The 19,818-nt window shown below is 38.9% G+C and overlaps 1 protein-coding gene across 4 annotated transcripts in view; it reads left to right on the top strand.

The window, feature by feature from the left end:
• ENTREP2 (endosomal transmembrane epsin interactor 2) overlaps nt 1–19,818 on the top strand; it is a 456,009-nt gene that overhangs the window by 212,094 nt on the left and 224,097 nt on the right. The window lies entirely within an intron of this gene.

Here is a 19,818-nt window from a genome sequence, read left to right on the forward strand (position 1 = left end):
GATCCAGCAGTACCACTTCTGGGTATATATCCAAAGGAAATAAAATCACTCTCTTGAAGAGATTTTTCTGTATTCCCAGTTTCATTGCAGCATTATTCACAATAACCAAGACATGGAAACAATCTAAGTGTCTGTGAATGGATGATAGCATAGAGATAGTGTGTGTGTGCATGTGTATGTGTGTGTGTCTGTGTGTGTGTGCGTGTGTGTGTGTACATACACACACACGCACACACACACTGGAACATTATGCAGCCATAAAAAGAAGGAAATCCTGCATTTGTGACAACATGACTGAATCTTGAGGGCATTGTGGTAAGTGAAATAAGTCATACAGAGAGAGACAAACACTGCATGATCTCACTTATGTGTGGAATCTACAAAAGCCAAACTCACAGAAACAATAGGTTGATAGTTGCCAAGGGCTGGGATGTGGGGTAAATGCAGAGATGTTGGTTAAAGAGTATGAACTTCGCGAACTTCCAGTTATGAGATGAAATGTTTTGGGGAATTCATGTATAGCATTATTACCATAGCCAGCAATACTGTATTGCATATTTGAAAGTTGTTAAGAGAGTGGATCTTAAATGTTCTCAACACTCACTACAAAAAAAGTAATTATGTGGGATGATAGATGTGTTAACTAACATTATTGTGGCAATCATTTTGAAGTACATTCATGCATCAAATCATCATGTTGTATACCTTAAACTTACACAATCTTATGTCAATTATATCTCAAGGTTGGAGGGGAAAAAAAACCTTTTCCTACCTTTAAGGTCGTATAAGTATTCTTTTTTTTTCTTAAAAATCTGAAGTTTTACTTTTCACATGTAAGCATTTATTCCACTTGCAATTGAATGTTGTGTATGCTTTGAGGTAGGAGTTCTCTTTTCTTTGTCTTTTTAATGTGGATAACTGATTGTATCAGCATCATAGCTTATTCTTTACCCAGGGATCTGTAATGCCCATTTTGTCATAAATGTTTCCATATCTGTGTGTGTGTGTGTGTGTGTGTGTGCGCGCCTCTGGGAAGTCAATGCTATTCCTTTGGTTCATTTTGTTTGTTCCTGTGTTATAACATTCCTTTAAGAAGGAAAGATCCTCTATCTTCTTTTCTCCAGGAGTATATTGACTGTTGTTGGCCCTTGTTCTTCCATGGAGATTTTAGAATCAGCTCATGAAGTTTCCTGAAAATCTTTGTTGGGATATTTATTGGAATTTTATTGTATCTGTGTATTATCTTGGGAGAATTGACATCTTTACATATTGAATGGTCCTGACCGTAAAATACTATATCCTTCCATTTGTTTAGGCCTTTTACAAAGTATTTTGAACTGGGTTTTGTGATTTTCTCTGTAGAGGACTTTGATATCTTTTTTTTTATGTTTATTTTTTGAGAGAGAGAGACAGAATATGTTGGGAGAGGGGCAGAGAGAGAGAGAAAGAGACACAGAATCCAAAGCAGGCTCCAGGCTTTGAGCTGTCAGTAAGAGCCCAATGCAGGCTTGAACTCATGTACTGTGACCTCATAACCTGAGCTGAAGTCAGATGCTTAACGGAGTGAACCACCCAGGTGCCCCTGATACTTTGATGGACTTATCCTTGATACCTTACTTTAATGTCTATGTAAATGATATCGTTTAAAAAAATGCATTTCACCTTTTCATTTCTGGACTACTTTTTGATTTTGTGAAAGTGTCCTCAATCCTACATTTACCAAATTACCAATCAAAGATACAATCTTCTCTTCCTCACATAGAACAGTTTGCATTTGTTTTAAGTATAAAGTTCATTGCATTTCAAGAAAAGTAAATACCTGGGTGACCATCACCATTGTGGAACTAGAGAACATTTCATCATAGAGAAATTATACCCGAAAAGAAGTTGTATTTTAAAATCTTCTCCTTTTGGAAAATGCATGTTAGCATTTTTTATTTTGTGCATATAAAACACCCTTTACATTTTCATTTTAAATTTAGACCTCAGGTTATAAATCTTTCTCTTTGTGGGACCCCCTTTATTTAACGTAGTGGTTTCACTCCCATGTTAGATGTCCAGTGACTGACTTAAGTACTACTGTATTCTGAATTTTCATTCATCTCTTTGGATTAGGTACATGAGGATGTATGTTCCCCAGGCCATGTATAAACCAAAGTAGCCATCTGTTATTTTAACACAAGAGCAGTTGGGTTAGATTCAGTATTCTTGAGTAATCATTTTTTCTGGCACTAGTAATTTGAAGGAAAGTTCTGAAACCAATGTAAGTTTCATTCTGTAGTGAGAACATAATTATTTGTTTGGGATTCTTTTCTGGAATTTTATATTGGTCATTTTAATTTACTCTAAGTGAGAGATTTTTCTCTCTTTATTTTTATCTCTCTTTTTCTTTTTTGGCATCCTCATGAGTGCTTCTCAACGTTTTTTTTTTTTTTTATCAGCAGTTGTTTTGGAACTACTTTTTAAAAAAGCAATTAGAATGCTTAAAAACTCAAATTATTGTCTAAAACCAAAATTTATTAAAGAGATAAAGAGGCTGTCTTAGGGGTTGCCTGGAGCTCTGCATACTCAGTATTCTTTAGGGTCTAGCAGGAAATAGACGACATACTCAGTTTGGTAATGTAGAGTTTAATGAGAGACTATTTACAAAGGCCGGGGAGAGCTAAGGGAAGCCAGCAGGGGATGCTGAGAGCTGTGTAGCTGTGTAGGCCTGAAGGGCAGAGAGAAGAAGTGGCACCAGAGCCTGGAAAGAGCAAATTCATTGGAGAGTACCACCTGGGAAGAGATGTGGCCTTTGGTAGAAGAATGCAGGCTCTTATACAATGGTCCTGCAGAGAGGGAACAAATACCCCAACCTTTCTCCCCTTCTCACTATAGTTTCCCCCCAGTGCCTCACATATCTAAATTCCTGGGAGAACAGGAGAGCCCAGTTCATGTGGCCCATCAAGGTCAGCCTACAGGTTGCAGTAGAAGGTGCACAGTGGATTTGGAGACAAGTAGAAAATCTAGCAAAATTTGGAAAAACATTTAAATTCTACTATATGGCAAATATTTTTTTTAACAATTTTTATTTTATTGTTATTTTTGCAGTGTCTATAGCCTGCTCTTTACTGTTTCCAATGCAGAGTTTAATTTGGCATTTCTCTTTTTATGTTTTTTTTATTGTTTTTGTTGTTCACCTTCTTCTTGTCTTGGTGTATTTCCTTCTGGTCACCAGCTATTCTTATCTCTTCCTTTTTTGTCAGTGCAGCCTGTTCGTGTTTCATAGAAGTAATGCCTTTTTATTGTTGGGAAACTTACAGACAATTTCTAAGAATTTCTTTGGCTTTATTAAAATATTTATTTAAAAATTAGTCCTTTTGCCCCTGGTGTCTTGGAAAATGCCCTCATTCTTTTCTGATAGGAAGGCCTTATTTAAGTTGTATATTTGTGTGCATATACATATGCGTGTCTGTTTATACATTCTCGAAAGGAAGGTGATCTTTTCTTCAAGGGATAGCAGTATTACGTGGTAAAGAGCACGGATTTCATTTCTTAGTCACTGTATGACTTTTCAGCAAGTTTCTGAACCTCTGTGTTTCAGTCTCCCCACTGATACTATTGGAATAGTAGGATTTTCTGTCTTGGTTGAATGACTCCATCTCCATGCAGGCTCAGCTCACTCAAGTGTACAAATGGGGAAAATGATAGAACCTGCCTCATGGTGAGCTCAGGGCACACGGTAACCAGTACGTATGTGGTGGCCATTGGTATTTAGATTGCAAGGTTTGTGGGAATGACCAGTTAAGTACTGCATCTGGGTGCTGGTTATGGAGGTGGTACTGGTTACGGAGGCTTCCCTGTGGGAAGCACAGCTGGCATTCACTTGCTTACATACATACATACCTACCCCCCCAGATACTTTCATACATATACACAATACACACATTCCCATACGTTCTTATATATACATGCATGTACAGTAGATAATTACATATACTGTGTGTGTATATATACACATGTACATATATATTCATATCTCTACATATGTATATATGTACACATATGTATATATATATATATATCCATGCATGCATGAATATATATATATATATATCCATGCATGCATAAATACATACAAACATAAACAGTCTGTCCAGGCAGGACCCTTCAGGACCTCCTTTCATAATTTTTCAGGTACTTGGAGCTCATGTCCAATGCACCTGTGTTCTTCTCTTTTGTAGACTAGTTCTTTTTTGTAGGCAGTCCTTAGTCCCATCTTTTTTTCTGAAGAATGTACTAACAAATGCACCAATTTGAAGGAGACTAAATAGAGAATCTTTTTCAATTCTCAGGAGAGAACATATTGCCATTTTTATATAATGAGGGGAATAAATTATATATGTTTAATACATTTTTTAAGATGCTGCTGCGTGGTATTCTGTAAAATGCTACTGAAAAATCAGATTTTCCTTCCTATAGAAGGAAAATGGGCATTTTAGTCCAGATTTCAGATGCCATAGTGAATACATGCTAATTTAAATGTCATTCTCATGCAAATTCTAAGTCGTTTTACACAGAGCAAAACCTGTATGCATTTCATCTAATAGAAATAAGAGATAGAATGTAAATGTTTATCTATCTTGACTAATGGAATCTAAAAAGCTGTCAAATGACAAGGGATGGATAATATCATAGGATAATAAGCAAATGAACTGAATGGTTCAGGAAGAAAAAAATCTAGGAAATATTCAAAGTCAAGTTAATATGAAAAAAGGAATAAAATAATCTGACAAATGAGATAATAGCAGTTAGGAGAAAAAGTACTGGCTTGGCTGGCGGACGGTGACAGGCGGTCGGCTTGTCAGAATGAGCGGCAGCCGGGGTGTGGAGGATGAATGTGCCAAAGGACAGGCTCATAAACGGCAAAATGATGAGTGAGTTAGTAAATCTGTCAGATGATGAATGAGCTGACAGTACACGTTGGACGGATGACGGAGGAGAGGCCATGTGAAAAAGGCAGTCAGCAGAGACATTAAGGGAAGGAGGAAGGCTGCATTCCTAAAACCAAAAAACTTTCACATTTAATATCATAAGCAGGAAAAAAAGTGGTGCAATTAATCACAGTACCTGATCTGTTTTGACGACTGTTAAAAACATAACAAAACTTCCATTGAAGACACTAAGACTCTATATAATGTGCTCATGGGTATTAATAATTATTTGCATTATATACCTGTCACTTGCTAGTTGTTACCCTATCCATTCCTGGGGATTTTCATCTGTGAAATGGAATAATAATTATAGTACCTTTCATCCTTTCATATGCAGACATTTGAGGGTTCATTTCATATGAAATACTTAGAACAGTACCTTGAACATAATAAATAATGAAGAAACTATTGTGAGTTGCCATTGATATTATTAATCATATTATTATTACTACTATTAATTTTTTATTTTTGTTTTCTTCTTGGAGTGTAAATTTCCATCTTACACATCCTTGGTGCCTAATTTAGCATATGGATCTCCCTAAAGACTCCCACATCAGTCGAATAAATAAAATACTGATGAGTTCCCTTATATCTTATTAATAAATATTGCAAAATTTTTTTGAGAAGGAGAGGCTTCTAGTTTTTTTTTCAGAGTTTAGTTTTCAAACTGTATAAACACCAGAGATAAATTTAAACTCCTGTTTGTAATTAATCGAAGTAAATGCATAAATCCACAAAAAGAATAATTTAAGAAGACTAGAAGGAAAGTGATGAAATTGAAATCCAAGGAATAATAAAGGCAGTCAAAAAAAACCAAAATTCTTTGAAAAGTTATAAGTACACAAATCTCTTATTATAGTTTAAGATAAAAACAGAGAAGAAACATGAATAGAGAACCAAGAAAGGAACATAGCAATGTAAAGAAGGGATTTTAGACTTTATATTATAATTAGAAACATTATGCACATATATTTGAAAATTTTAAACTAAATGGCTGGTCTTCAGAAATAATATCAAGAGCCACAATTAATGTGAGAAGAATAAAAAACCCAAGCAGAGCAATAGCCATTAAAGAACTTGAATGAACTTGTTCAACTGATGGACACCTTGATGGACACCAGGCTTTGATGGTTATACAGGTGAATTTTAGCAAACTTTTAAGAAACAGTGGTAGAAAAATGAGGGGAAATTACTCAGCTTATTTTATTAATCTTTTTTAAAACAATAGCAAAACTTAGACAAGGAAAGTAGAGGAAAAGAAAATTATAAGCCAGTTTCACTAATGAGCATAAGTAAAAGAGAAAACATCGCAAATCAATTCTAGGAATTTATATTGAAATGCGGTATAACTTAAACAGCTTATTTTAGGGAAGAACGAGTGGATTAACTTTTAAAATCCACCAACTTACATAATTAAAAAATTAAATATGACAACCATATTATTTTTCTCAGTAAAAGTTGCAAAAGTGTTTAATCAAAATCTTAATGTAAAAACAGAAAACTAGGATAGACTCCTTTAATCTAATAAAGCATATATCTACCTATATGCTATATAACTCATAGAATATACCATATTAAATTTTTTAAATGTTTGAAATTAAATTGGGAGCAATACAGGAAGCTTACTGTCATCACTGTTACTCAGTTTTGTCCTGGGAATTCTAGCCAATGCAATTAGATAAGAAAAGAATAAATCATAAGTATAGGAATAAGAATGGAAAAAACATAATTATCTTTACAGACTGATTATCTACATAGAAAATCTATAAACTATTAGAACCAATAAGAAGATTGATTCAAATTACAAAAATAAATAGCATTTATATATAATAGCATAAACCAATATGAAAATTGTAATTCATAATTTAATTAAAAGCCATGATTAAATTTAATGAATGATACAGAAGACTGTTCTTGAGGGACACAGAATTCCTGATTTAAATGAGGAAAGGGCTTATTGTAGACAGGGAAGTTTGGTGTCCTAAAGATGACAGACCTTCTAAAATCAACCCATAAATTAAGTGCAATTCTTATCAAAATCTCAGATTTTTTTTTTGTGAAACTAAATAAACTGATCCCATAATTTATACAGAACAGTAAAGATCCAAAAATAGCCAAGTCAATTTTGAAGTAGATCTAACAAGTGGGACTCACTCTACCAGATATTTTTTTTATAAAACCATAATAATTAAAATTGTGTGGTACTGGTATAGGGATAATTGAATAGATCAGTGGAACACAATAATAAACCCAGAAACAGACCTGTGAATATTGGAATTTGGTTTATCACAGAAATGATGTTATTTAAATTGACTGGACAAGGGTGGACAACTGTTCAATGAAAGCTGTCTGTACCACTGGACATCCACGTGAAAAAAGATGGGGAATGGTAGGAGACCTTGCCTCGTACAAGGTCTGAAAATAAATTCCCTATGGATTAGAGACTTAAATTTGAAAAGCAAATCAAGACAAAAGCATAAAGAAAAGATAGACCATGAAGGAAAATATTAAAACTAAAAAGTTGTGTGCATCAGAAAAATTCCATAAATGTAAAAGGTGAGCCACTGGTTGGGTGAAGATGCGTTCCAAATGTGTGATCAAGCAAGGGCTAGTGTACAGAATGTTATGAAGAGCCACAGAATAGTAAGAGGCAAAGAACTCACTAGGAAAATGGGTGAAGAATCTGGTATAGGGGTGCTAACAGTGAGGTCACTTTCTTCTGCCTCTTTTTTCCCCTGCCTCCACTACCTCCATTTCTCAGTGGCTGAAGTTGTTTTTTTTTTTAATGAAATTTATTGTCAAATTGGTTTCCATACAACATTTAGTGCTCATCCCAACAGGTGCCCTCCTCAGTACCCCTCACCCACCCTCCCTTCCCTCCCATCCCCCATCAACCCTCAGTTTATTCTGTTTTTAAGAGTCTCTTATGCTTTGGCTCCCTCCCTCTCTAACCATTTTTTTCCTTCCCCTCCCCCATGGTCTTCTGTTAAGTTTCTCAGGATCCACATAGGAGTGAAAACATATGGAATCTGTCCTTCTCTGTATGACTTATTTCACTTAGCATAACACTCTCCAGTTCCATCCATGTTGCTACAAAAGGCCATATTTCATTCTTTCTCATTGCCATGTAGTATTCCATTGTGTATATAAACCACAATTTCTTTATCCGTTCATCACTTGATGGACATTTAGGCTCTTTCCATAATTTAGCTGTTGTTGAGAGTGCAGTTTTAATGATTTGATGTTAATTTTTATGGTTGTTACATCCATGTCACCAAATAACATGACTGTATTACCATTGCTTGACTTACCTCTTGCTCGTTTATCCTTGGCTTTTATTTGCCAGATGATAGACTGTCTTCTAATGTAGCTGTATGCTGTCTTTACTCTCACTGTTGGTGACATCCATAACATGAATACTATCCTTAAATCTCAACTTATTAATCCATCAACCACAGACACTACATGTTCACACCTAATCTTGTAAAATGAGTAAGTTAGCTTGGTGTCTTAATTTGAAAACTTGTGTAAAATAGTAAATAATTTATCGCTTGGTTGGTAGTGTTTGTATCCCCAAACATAAGGAGGTATTAAACAGAGATGTCTCTGGTCAGGAATAAGATGCTTTTGAGCATCTTCAGAAAATGGAAACAATTCATAGTAATTTATTCTAGGTTGGTATGCTATTTCCTCTGTGCCTTGCTGTGAATTAATTGTGTCATCACTGTAAGTTTTTCATACTATAGGAAGCTAAAAACACTGCCTTCTTCCTGTATCTGGCAGCTTGGGATGTTTCTAATTTGTGTTATCTTTTGTACTGTTAGTTTACATTCCGGTTTGCCAGCGTGCATGTAAATAAGTCCCCTGCACGAAATTTGAAAAGCCAAAATTCATGTATTCATGATTGATGCCGATTTGTATGCAATATAAGCTTGTATACTTCCCTGATTAAACTGTTCTCTGTATTTCAATGGATGTGTTAATCTGGGTTTCACAGTCCGACTTGCATTTTGTCTTTGCAATTGTGTGGACATAAAAGTGAGTTGACTTCATTTACTATGGGGATGCATGTTAGGAATTTGGGTTTTGTGTACCCTGTGGGAAGGAGCACACCCTCTGGCATTTCCTGGTGGAAGCAGGTTTTGCAGCGCAGAGGAAGTGACGCTGACCAAATGTGAAAGCCTGATACATGTTCAGGAGGGTCTGGGAAAGCAGACGGTGTGGTCGGGGTAGCAGCCCCAGCCAGTAGGCCTGGCTCCAGGGTGGGGAACATCAGCTGTGCATGTGACAAAATGGGAAGAACTTTGAGCAGCCAGATCTGCTGTGAATTGTCCCATCACATGGGCCCTGCTACTCCAACATAAGCTCTCAAATTATGTCTAAGATGCTGAATGATCTTGTTAGCTAATGTTAAAATATTTGATCAGGGGATGCCTGGGTGGCTCAGTCGGTTAAACATCCAACTTCAGCTCAGGTCATGATCCCACGGTTTGTGAGTTTGAGCCCCGCATTGGGCTCTATGCTGACAGCCCAGAGCCTGGAGCCTGCTTCAAATTCTGTGTCTTATTCTCTCTCTGCACCTCCCCCACTTGTACTCTGTCTCTCTCTGTCTCTCAAAAATAAATAAATGTAAAAAAAAATTTAATAAAAAATAAATAAATATTTGATTGGAAATAGATATTAGTTCACAATTATATGGAAAGAAAAAAATTGACTACTTTCATTTACACCATTTAAATTCCAGGAGGCATTTTTACTAGCTCATCCTTATTTTATTTTATATATGTTTTTAATTTTTTTAATGTTTATTTATTTTTGAGAGAGAGAGGGAGAGAGAGAGTCAGAGCATGGGAGGGGGAGGGGCAGAGAGAGAGGGAGACACAGAATCTGAAGCAGGCTCCAGGCTCTGACCTGCCAGCACAGAGTCTGACACAGGGCTCGAACTTATGAACCATGAGATCACCACCTGAGCTGAAGTTGGATGCTTAACCGACTAGCCACCCAGGAGCCCCAGTTCTTCCTTAGTTTTATATGTAATTGTATTATTTTCCCTCTCCGGTTGTACTCCGTATCACCAAGAAGTGGGTTTATGTTTCAGGTGAGACAAGATAGGCATGCCGGGGTTTGCCTGTGTTATTCATTCACCCAACCAGTGTTTTCACTTGGAGGCACCTCTGAGTGAGACTCAGATGTTAAGGATGTTAAGGACAAATGAGGGCTTGGAGCTAGTGGTCTGCTGGGAGAGTTAGAAAACAAGAACACCAACAGGGAAATAATCCAGGTGTCAAGAGGCCTCTGAGGCAGCCAAGTGGAGCATCATGACTCCAAGAATGCCCAGGGGCAGAGGCAAAAAAGCCCTGAGATGACAACAGCTGGTTGTGTTTTTAAAAAAACTGCGAAAGGTGCCTCTGTGAACTTTGGTGTTTTCTGGCTGCTCTCTGCCCTGAGCTGTTCCAGGTGACAATTAGAATTTCGTGTTACGGCCACCCCCGACCTATCCTTCCTCCCAGCCTCCAGATCTTGGCTCAGTTCTCTGGTTCTTGTATTCCTTTGTCAATACTACATCTTTCTGATGTTCTGGGTTTCAGACCTGGTTTTCTATTACTCTGACTCCCAGTGCTAATTCTCATATTTCTGTTCCTGGCCTGTAACCTAGACTTCATCTACTGATTGGCAGGCAGTTACCTTCTGGCAGATGTGTGTCACTACCCCAGCCCTTAGGTTCCAAGATGAGTTAAGTCCCAGCATCAAGCAGCTTACAGTCTGTGAGGAAGGATCAGACAGACAGACAGACAAGTGTAATTCTAATCAGAAGTCATAAATTACATCAAAATGGGTTTCCATGCAGGAGAGTATAAAAATAACCCTAGTTTGAAACTTCACCGGGGCCTTTATGGATGTCCTCAACTAACTGTTTTTATAGAGTGCCATGAAAATTTCTTTATCCACTTGAAAATATCCTCTTAACAGTTGCAGAACTGATGTGTTTCCAGTGATGTCTCTGACTTTGCCATGTGGTTATAAGAACTAGGATGGCTGGGGTGTGAGGGGCTGTTGCTCTTTTGCAACATAAATTTATTAGATAGGCTTGTCAAAATGTACTCTTTGCTCAGACCTGGGGTGATGGGTTTAGACTGAGGTTCCTACACTTGCAGTTAATAGCTTCCAAAATGTCACTGTGTCATAACTGGGGCCCCTTGTGGCCCAGCCTTAGGGTGGCTCCTGCAGGAACCTTGATGAAAACTATAGAATTAGATCATAACTATGAATCTCCTTAAAGTGGCAGCCCATCACATAAAGAGTACCATAAAAATCCAGTTTGGATCTCTTTCCCAAAATTTTATGCTAATTGTAAGCGGCTGACATCATTTCTTTCATCTGACCTCTACACCTACTAGCTGACCACCTCATGGCTCTTTGTGTCTTTTCCTTATACCTGTCCTCACCCCATGCCACACTCTCCAGCCCAGAGGGCGTGGTGTCACCTCATTCTCCCTCCTTCTGAAAGCAGGTGTGGGTCCCCAGGGGGTTATATATTTTCTCTCACTCTGACTGCTTTTTTTCTGTGAAATCCTCAAGGAAAATTTTTTCTTTTCTTTTCTTTTCTTTTCTTTTCTTTTCTTTTCTTTTCTTTTCTTTTCTCTTTTCTCTTCTCTTCTTTTCTTTTCTCTCTCTTCTTTCTTTCTTTCTTTCTTTCTTTCTTTCTTTCTTTCTTTCTTTCTTTCTTCTTTTCCCCCTCCTTCTGTCTGTCTCTCTCTCTTTCTCCCTTTCATGAGCAGGGGAAGGGCAGAGAGGGGTGGGGGGAGATAGAATCTTAAGCAGGCAGGCTCCACACCCAGCATGGAGCCCCCCAACACAGGGCTCAATCTCACACCCCTGTGGTCATGACCTGAGCCAAAATCAAAGGTCGGACACGTAACTGACTGAGCCACCCAGGTGCTCTATGGAGAAAAAAATTTCAAATAAAATTTAATATTTGCATCTGAGCTGCAAAAGTTGGGTCAGGAAGCAGAACCTGAAATCAGATTTAATGTGGAAGGAAAACCATAATGCAGGAGGCTGCTTTTCCCACACTAAAGTTGTATTTGTTTCTCAAGGTGGCCATAACAAATTACCACAAACTTGGTGACTAAAATAACTGAAATTTATTCTCTCGCAGTTGTGGAGGCCAGAAGTCCAAGAGCAGAACTGGGCTCTGAGTGAGGATCCTTCCTTGCCTCTCCCCCAGCTTCTGGTAGTTGTGTGAATTCTTCTTATGTGGATTCTGCCATTTTCTATTGGGGCTGGATTTTTATCAATATTGTATAAAGTCACAGGTCATGTTATAGAAGCCTGTTCACTGAGCTACTCTTGTGGCCACAAGGATTCTTTCAAATCCTCTGTCAAGCCTGTCACACCCATATTGGAAACTTTCCAAGGAGTCTCCAATTCCTCAGAATAAAAGCCAGAGCTCCCCATGTCTGTGACCACCTTCCTCTCTCACTCCAGTGCCTGTCTTCTGGACTCCCCTTGCTCATTCAGCTCTGGCCACACCCTTCCTCACTGTTTCCTGAGTCTAGAACATTCTGACCCTAGATAGCTTCAGTGCTTCAGGTATTTGCACAGATGTCAATATTCAATGTGGCCAGTCCCATTCAAAATTGCTGCCCTACCTTCTTGCCCCCTCCCCTGTTTCAGGTCCCCCCCCCCTTTACCACCTTTTAATACCCTATATGATTTATTTAATTCCTTGTCTCCTCCCTCCATGAAGTTTACTGATTAGTTTTATTCACTGTCATAGCTCCATACTGACAGTAGTGGCTGGCATGGTAAAGACACACCACAGTGCTTTTGAACTGAATCAGTGAAGTCAGAATTCAGAAATTTAAAGTTGATCTTTTTGGAACCCAAGTACAAGATAGGCTGTTTATCCCCTGTAAACTTCTTTGCACTCATTTAGAGCCTATGAACCTCCCAGACCCTGATTCAGCAATATAATGATATTCTCCATTTGTCTCCAGTTGAGTTCTCTGTAAATTTGTTAAACCAGACTCCCCATGCCTCCCATTGAACACTGGTGATGGTGAACAGGAAGGTTGGTCCCCAGGTAGAATTCTTTTGTTAAGTCTCTGTACTGCAAGAGAGAATACAAAATGCAGCTGATCTGTGCCACCCACATACACTGTGTCTGCACCACCTTGGTCCAAACAGTGAAGTCTAGGCTGTTCTTATGAACTCCTCATGAGCCCCTCTAGGTGCTGACCAACTTCACGTGAAAGCCTTGTTCTAGTTATCCCTTGCCTTTTTTTTTTCAGTCACCATAATACTTGTCCATCTTCTGGCACTCTCCTTTCTCTATGATTTTTCAGGTGAAGACTACTCTGTTGTAGCAGGGATGTTTTCTGTTTCTGATTCAGTTTAAGATGAAGCCCTTAGTCTCTCTGTGTTTCCTTGTATGTGTGTAAAATAAAGTGATGTCCTCACATAGGAAAACAAATTGATAAAGATCTAAATTTTGAAAAAATATTTATATATTTTTTTGGAGAGCACAAGCGGGGGGTGGTGGGCAGAGAGGGGGGTGCAGAAGATTCAAAGCCAACTCTGCGCCAACAGGCTGACATGAGCGAACCCCATGCAGGGTTCGAACTCTCGAGTCGCGAGATCATGACCTGAGCTATAGTCGGATACTCAACCGACTGAGCCACCCAGGTGCCCCAGATCTAAATTTCAAAATTAAGAACCCATAAAAAAGATGAGAAATGATTCTTTCTTTAGAATTCTGAGAACAAAGGAAGGTCTGGTCCAGGTCGTATTTAAATGGGGCATCTCAAGAGCATTTCAGATGGTTGTGTGTGTGAAGCCATTCTGAGATACATCCAGACTTTTCTGTGGACTGTAAATAACTAGAGATCAGATTGTAAGCAAATCAGAAGCTATAGTTTTAATTCTTGGCCTATGACTTAAAATTTTGAGTTATGCCCAAATAAGCTGGAAAAGACTAGATTTCATCAGAACTTGCCTTTAAGATGTGACTGGTCCCTTTTGGAGTCTGACCTTAGCTTTCATTTGTGACCAAGAATCCTTAACATGAAACCCACCAAATTGGAACATTCTTATGAAATTTACATCATCTTTTAAGGAAAAACAAACCCTACTAAATAAAAATGGCAACATAAATCTCGGTTTACACAGAAGACGATAGGCTTTCACTGAATATAATAGGAAAGTGAAATGGTGAATTTGGAAGTCAGCTGGAAAGGACTGTTTGAAGCTGAAGAAAACTGCCTTTTGTGGAGCTGTTCTGTAAAATAACAAAGACTTTTCTCAATGCAAATATTTGACTTTAATGGGATTAATTCATGGAGAAAATGGAAACCAAAGACCCTACCCACTGACTTCTGTCCCTCTATCTGTCTGCTCTGTGAGGCACCTAGGAGAGAGACAACTGGCTTAGGCAGCAGAGCCCAGTCTGGACTTTGGCTCCACGCACCTTCCTAATCCCTCACGGGGCCCAGCAGGTGACGTTCTGAGACCCTCTCACTTGGAGTGTCTCATCAGGAATTGGGGACCATTCTCTGTCTTCTGCCAACTTCTTTCTTGGTCTTTGGACTGGTTTTGTTTTCCGCTTTGGGCTTCTTCCCTCCCTTTGCTGGATGTTCTTTTCCCTCTCGATTTCTATGTGCCTGGGTCCCCCAAAGCTCTCCTCTTGGTATTCCTCATGTGGGATAGCTTCTGCTAAAGAACGCAAACCCTGGAGCTTACCTGTCCAAATTCGATCCTAGGCTTGGCTGCTTATGAGCTGGGTAACCATGGAAACTGAGTTACTTTCTCTGTGCCTCCATTTCCCCATTTGAGAATTAAAATGGTTTATAAGGTGCTTGGATCAATGTCTGGCAAGTAATCAGTGTCAATTATCACTGTTAATTTGCCTTACTAGGGAAATGTGTTTTATAGGCCATGGTCTCAACTGAAGGATTTGGACAGGAGGTGGACATACTAACCACGCATGCCTGGGCATATGTGTGACTGAGGCCTCAAGTCCTTGGTATCTTCTTGGATCGCAAAGAACTCTCCATGCTGGAGTTGTTTTTAGGTTACCCTAAAGCAGAGCCCAAGCAAGGAAGCAGGCCTGAGGAGCTGGGAGAGTGAGTGGATGGGAGGAAGGATCTCTATCAGGATGCAGCAGCAAGGTTGTCACTGTGGGCAGTTGGGACTGGATTGCCCAGGATGACCCCAGAACTGACACCACTGAGTGTTATGCCTGGGAGTGTTGACTCTCCTGTATTTGAGGAGGACACATGTGCTTCCATGGTTGAGGGGGGTCCTGTTGCAGAAGGCAGAGACACACCGTGGTGACCTGAGATGGGCTGCTGTCACTCTGGGCAACCCTGTCTACCCTACCCCAAATGCAGTTCTTTCCCAACCTCATGTTCTTCTCTCAGATTTTAGAATATTATATATTTTTAAATACAATATATAGTATTATGTTAAAAAAATCATATCTTGGTGCTTTTAAAAAGTGCCTTCTTCCTCAGGAATACATCTTCTGAATAAAACTGGACAATTCCCTTTTTTGTGTCTTAAATGAATACAAAGCAAATAACATGTATCCCTTCATTTATACGGCATTTGTTTTAGTTTGTATCTAAAAGTTGATTTTGTCCTAAACTTCACTTTCTATTTTGAATAGGTGATATATTTATATAGTTTAGAATTTCTCAACATAACAAAGTCTAAGTTGAGCATTCCTATTTCCATCCTATTCTAGCCACCTTTCTCTTATCTCTCCTATGCCCAGTTATTTCATTCCTTGTGGAAACCTGCCTGTGTTCCTGTATGAGTCAGGGTTCTCTGGAAAAACAATCCAGTGTGTGTGTGTGTGTGTGTGTGTGTGTGTGTGTGTGTGCGCGCGCACATGTGCATATGTGTGTGTGCACATATGCGTGTGTGTGTGTGTGTGTGTGTGTGTAGAAAGAGGGAGGGAGAGAGATTTATTTTAAGAAGTTGGCTTATGCAGGAGCACCTGGGTGGCTCAGTAGGTTGAGCATCCAACTTTGGCTCAGGTCATGATCTCATGGTTCATGGGTTCGAGCCCTGCATCAGGTTCTACACTGACAGTTTGGAGCCTGGAGCCTGTTTCAGATTCTGTGTCTCCCTCTTTCTCTGCCCCTCCCCTGCTTACACTCTGTGTCTGTCTTTCTCTCAAAGATGAATAAACATTAAGAAAAAATTAAAAGAAAAAAGAAGTTGGCTTATGCAATTATAGGGGCTGGCAAATCTGAAATCTGTAAGACAAGCCAGCAGTCTAGAGATTCAGCTAAATGATGATGTTGCAGTCTTGAGACCAAATCAGTTAGGGCAACAGGCTGGAAACTGAGTCAGGGTTTCCATGTCACAGTCTTAAGAAGATTTCTTTCTACTTCAACAAACCTCTGTCTTTGCATGGAAGGCCTTCAACTGATTGGATGAGGCCCAACCACATTAGCTTTATTCAAAGACTGCTGATTTAAATGTTAACCACATCAGGGCTCCTGGGTGGCTCAGTCTGTTAAGTGTCCAACTTTGGCTCAGGTCATGATCTCGTGGTTAGTGAGTTCGAGCCCCATGTTGGGTTTTGTGCTGACAGCTCCAAGCCTGGAGCCTGTTTCGGATTCTGTGTCTCCCCTACCCGCCCCTTCCCCCGGCTTGTGCTCTGTCTCTGTCTCTCTCTGTCACTCCCTCTCTCTCTCAAAAATGAGCAAACATTAAAAAAAATTGTAAATGTTAATCACATCTAAATAATACCTTCACAGCACCAGTTAGACTGGTGTTTGGCCAAACAATGGGGCACCATAGCCTAACCAAGCTGACACCTAAAATTAATCATCACAATTCCCTTGATGAAACTATAAGCAAGTAGAAACATAGATTCCCACTTTCTCTTCTTTCTGACACAAAAAGAAGCATACTCTATACTCATTTGCTTTTCCCATTTAGCATTACATTTAGATTAACGTTACATTTAGATCTTTCTAAATCTGGGCCAAATAGCTTCCCCATTCCTTTTTTACCAGCTCCAAATAGTGTTCTTTGCAGCTATAAAATTTTGTAAATGTGACTGTTGTAAATTTAAAATGTAAATGTGACTACATAAAAGCACAAAGCTTTTGCATGGCAAAATAATTAATGAGTTAAAAAAGCAATTGGAAAAATGTCTGTTCAGGTCCTCTGCCCATTTTTAAAACGGATTGTTTGCTTTTTGGTGTTGAGTTGTATAAATCTTGTATATTTTGGATATTAACCTGTTATCAGGTATGTCATTTGCTAATGACTTCTGCCATTGGGTAGGTTGTCCTTTTGTTTTGTTGATGGTTTCCTTTGCTGAGCAGAAGCTTTTTATTTTGATGTAGTCTGAATAGTTTGTTTTTGAGTTTGTTTTTCTTGCCTCAGGAGAAATACCTAGAAAAATGTTCTTGTGTCCAACATCAGAGAAGTTACTGACTATGCTCACTTCGATGGATATTTATGGTTTCAGATCTCCCAGTTAGGTCTGTAATCCATTTTGAGTTTATTTTTGTGTGTGGTGTGAGAAAGCAGTCTAGTTTCATTCTTTTGCATGTAGCTGTCTAGTTTTCCCAACACCATTTATTGAAAAAACTATGTTTTTCCCATTTGCAAATTTTTGCCTCCTTTGTCAAAGATTCATTGACTGTATAATCGTGCATTTATTTCTGGGCTCTCTATTCTCTATTCTCTGTTGATCTGTGTGTCTCTTTTTGTGCCAGCACCATACTGTTTTGATTACTACAGCTTTGCAATATAACTTGAAGTTCAGAATTCAAGCTTGAGAATTCAAGCTTGAGCTCGAGCTCTGTTCTTTCTCAGGAATCCTTTGGCTAGAGGGGTCTTTTGTGGTTCAATACAAATTTTAGGATTATTTGTTCTAGTTCTGTGACAAATGCTGTTGGTATTTTGATAGGGATTGCATAAATCTGTAGAATGCTTTGGGCACTATTGATATTTTAACAATATTTGTTCTTCCAATCCACGAACATGGAATAAATTTCCATTTTTTGTGTCATCTCCCATTTCTTTCAATAATGTTTTATAGTTTTCAGAGTATAGGTCTTTCACTTATTTAATCAAGTTTATTCTTAGATACATAGTTGGCCAACAGACACATGAAACAATGCTCAACATCACTAACCATCAGGAAAACCCAAATCAAAACCACAATGAATATCACCTCACACCTCTTAGAATGGCTGAAATCAAGAAGACAAGAAATAACAAATGTTGGTGAGGATGTAGAGAAAAAGGAATGCTCATGTACTGTTGGTGGAAATGTAAACTCGTACAGCCACTGTGTAAAACATATGGAGATTTCTCAAAAAATTAAAAATATAAATACCACATGATTCAACAGTTTCACTCTTGGGTATTTACCCAAAGTGAACAAAGCATCATGTATCAACTTGTCAAATCACTAAGTTGTACGCATGAAACTAATATAATATTGCATGTCAACTATATTAAAAATAAATAAATTAAAATTTAAAAGCAACTACATTCAAAAGCTAAATATCAAGCTGGGAGAAAAATATTTCCAACTTCAATCACAAACAGTTCCCACTTTGTGGAAGTTGATAAGATAAAGACCAGACATATCCAAGAGAAAAATGGACATGGAGAGAGAGTTCATAGAAAAAGAGAATCAAATGGACTTAACCTTATGAAAATACTGTGTCACTGGTGGTAACAGAAAATCTAATTAAAACAACATGGAGATACATGTTTCACCCTTCAGATTGGACAGAAACCCACAATTTGGATGACAGAATCTTCTGATGAGGCTGTGGGGAAATTGGTCCTCTCCTCCTTTGCCAAGAGGAGTGTACAATGGTACGGCCCCCGGAAGGATTACTTGGCAGTATTAAACCAACTAGAGGTGAATTCACTGTGTCAGGAATCCCAGCAATTCCCAGGGATTTGATCCTGTGGGTAGACTTGCACATCCCTGAAGTGATGCCTCAGGGCAATATTGTCTGTGATGCAAAAGACTGAAAACAACCAGGAGTCCATCCACAGGGGAGCAGGTTGATAAACTATGGCACATGCACAATGAAAAACCTGCATTTCTACAGAACTGAAAGCTTGCATTGGGGCCTTAAAAATAGTATATAAAAGATACGAGGCATACTTAACAATCTGTTTCTCTCACTGTCCTACACAAATGCATATTCAGTCCTGCCAGGTTTTCCTTCAAAAGCTATCTGCCATCCATTCTCTAATCTTGGTCTTTATAGCCACCTCTTTTGTTCCAGTTACCATCTCCTGTCACCAATCCCCTAATTTATGCAGCATCCAGAATCAAGGAACCTTCTGCTCTACACAAGGGCCCTGGCCAAGAGGTGAAGGCTGGAATCTGCTACATCACCTAGAGGGAGTGGGGCAGCTTTTTCTACTTAGAAAACACCCCTATGGTCTCAGGGGTCTGATCAGTATGCTTCTTTAAAGATACACATAGGAACCAGTCAGTGGCTCTTCTAAAACTCTCCAGTGGCCTCTTATCACATGTAGGAAAAAAAAAATCAAACTTTTCCCCTTGGCCTGAAGTGCTCTGCCCAAGCTGCTGACTGTATCCAATGATGCCCTGTGCACCAACCCTTCTGGCCTCCTGACAGTTTCTAGAACACCCCAGCTTTTTCTTTGTTTGGAATATTCTTCTCCTGGCTCCTTTCATGTAGGCTCTGGGCCAACACATCACCACCTACTCCACAGAAAGCCCCCAGGACTCCCAGCATGCCACCTGCTTAATTTCTTCCCGAACACTCATCACAAGATGCAGTGTCTTTGCTTCCTGCCTCTCTGCCTCCTGACCGTGACC

The sequence above is a fragment of the Panthera pardus genome, unplaced genomic scaffold, assembly GCF_024362965.1.
Source record: "Panthera pardus isolate Hobbes unplaced genomic scaffold, ASM2436296v1 HiC_scaffold_24, whole genome shotgun sequence".
Classification (NCBI taxonomy): Eukaryota; Metazoa; Chordata; class Mammalia; order Carnivora; family Felidae; genus Panthera; species Panthera pardus.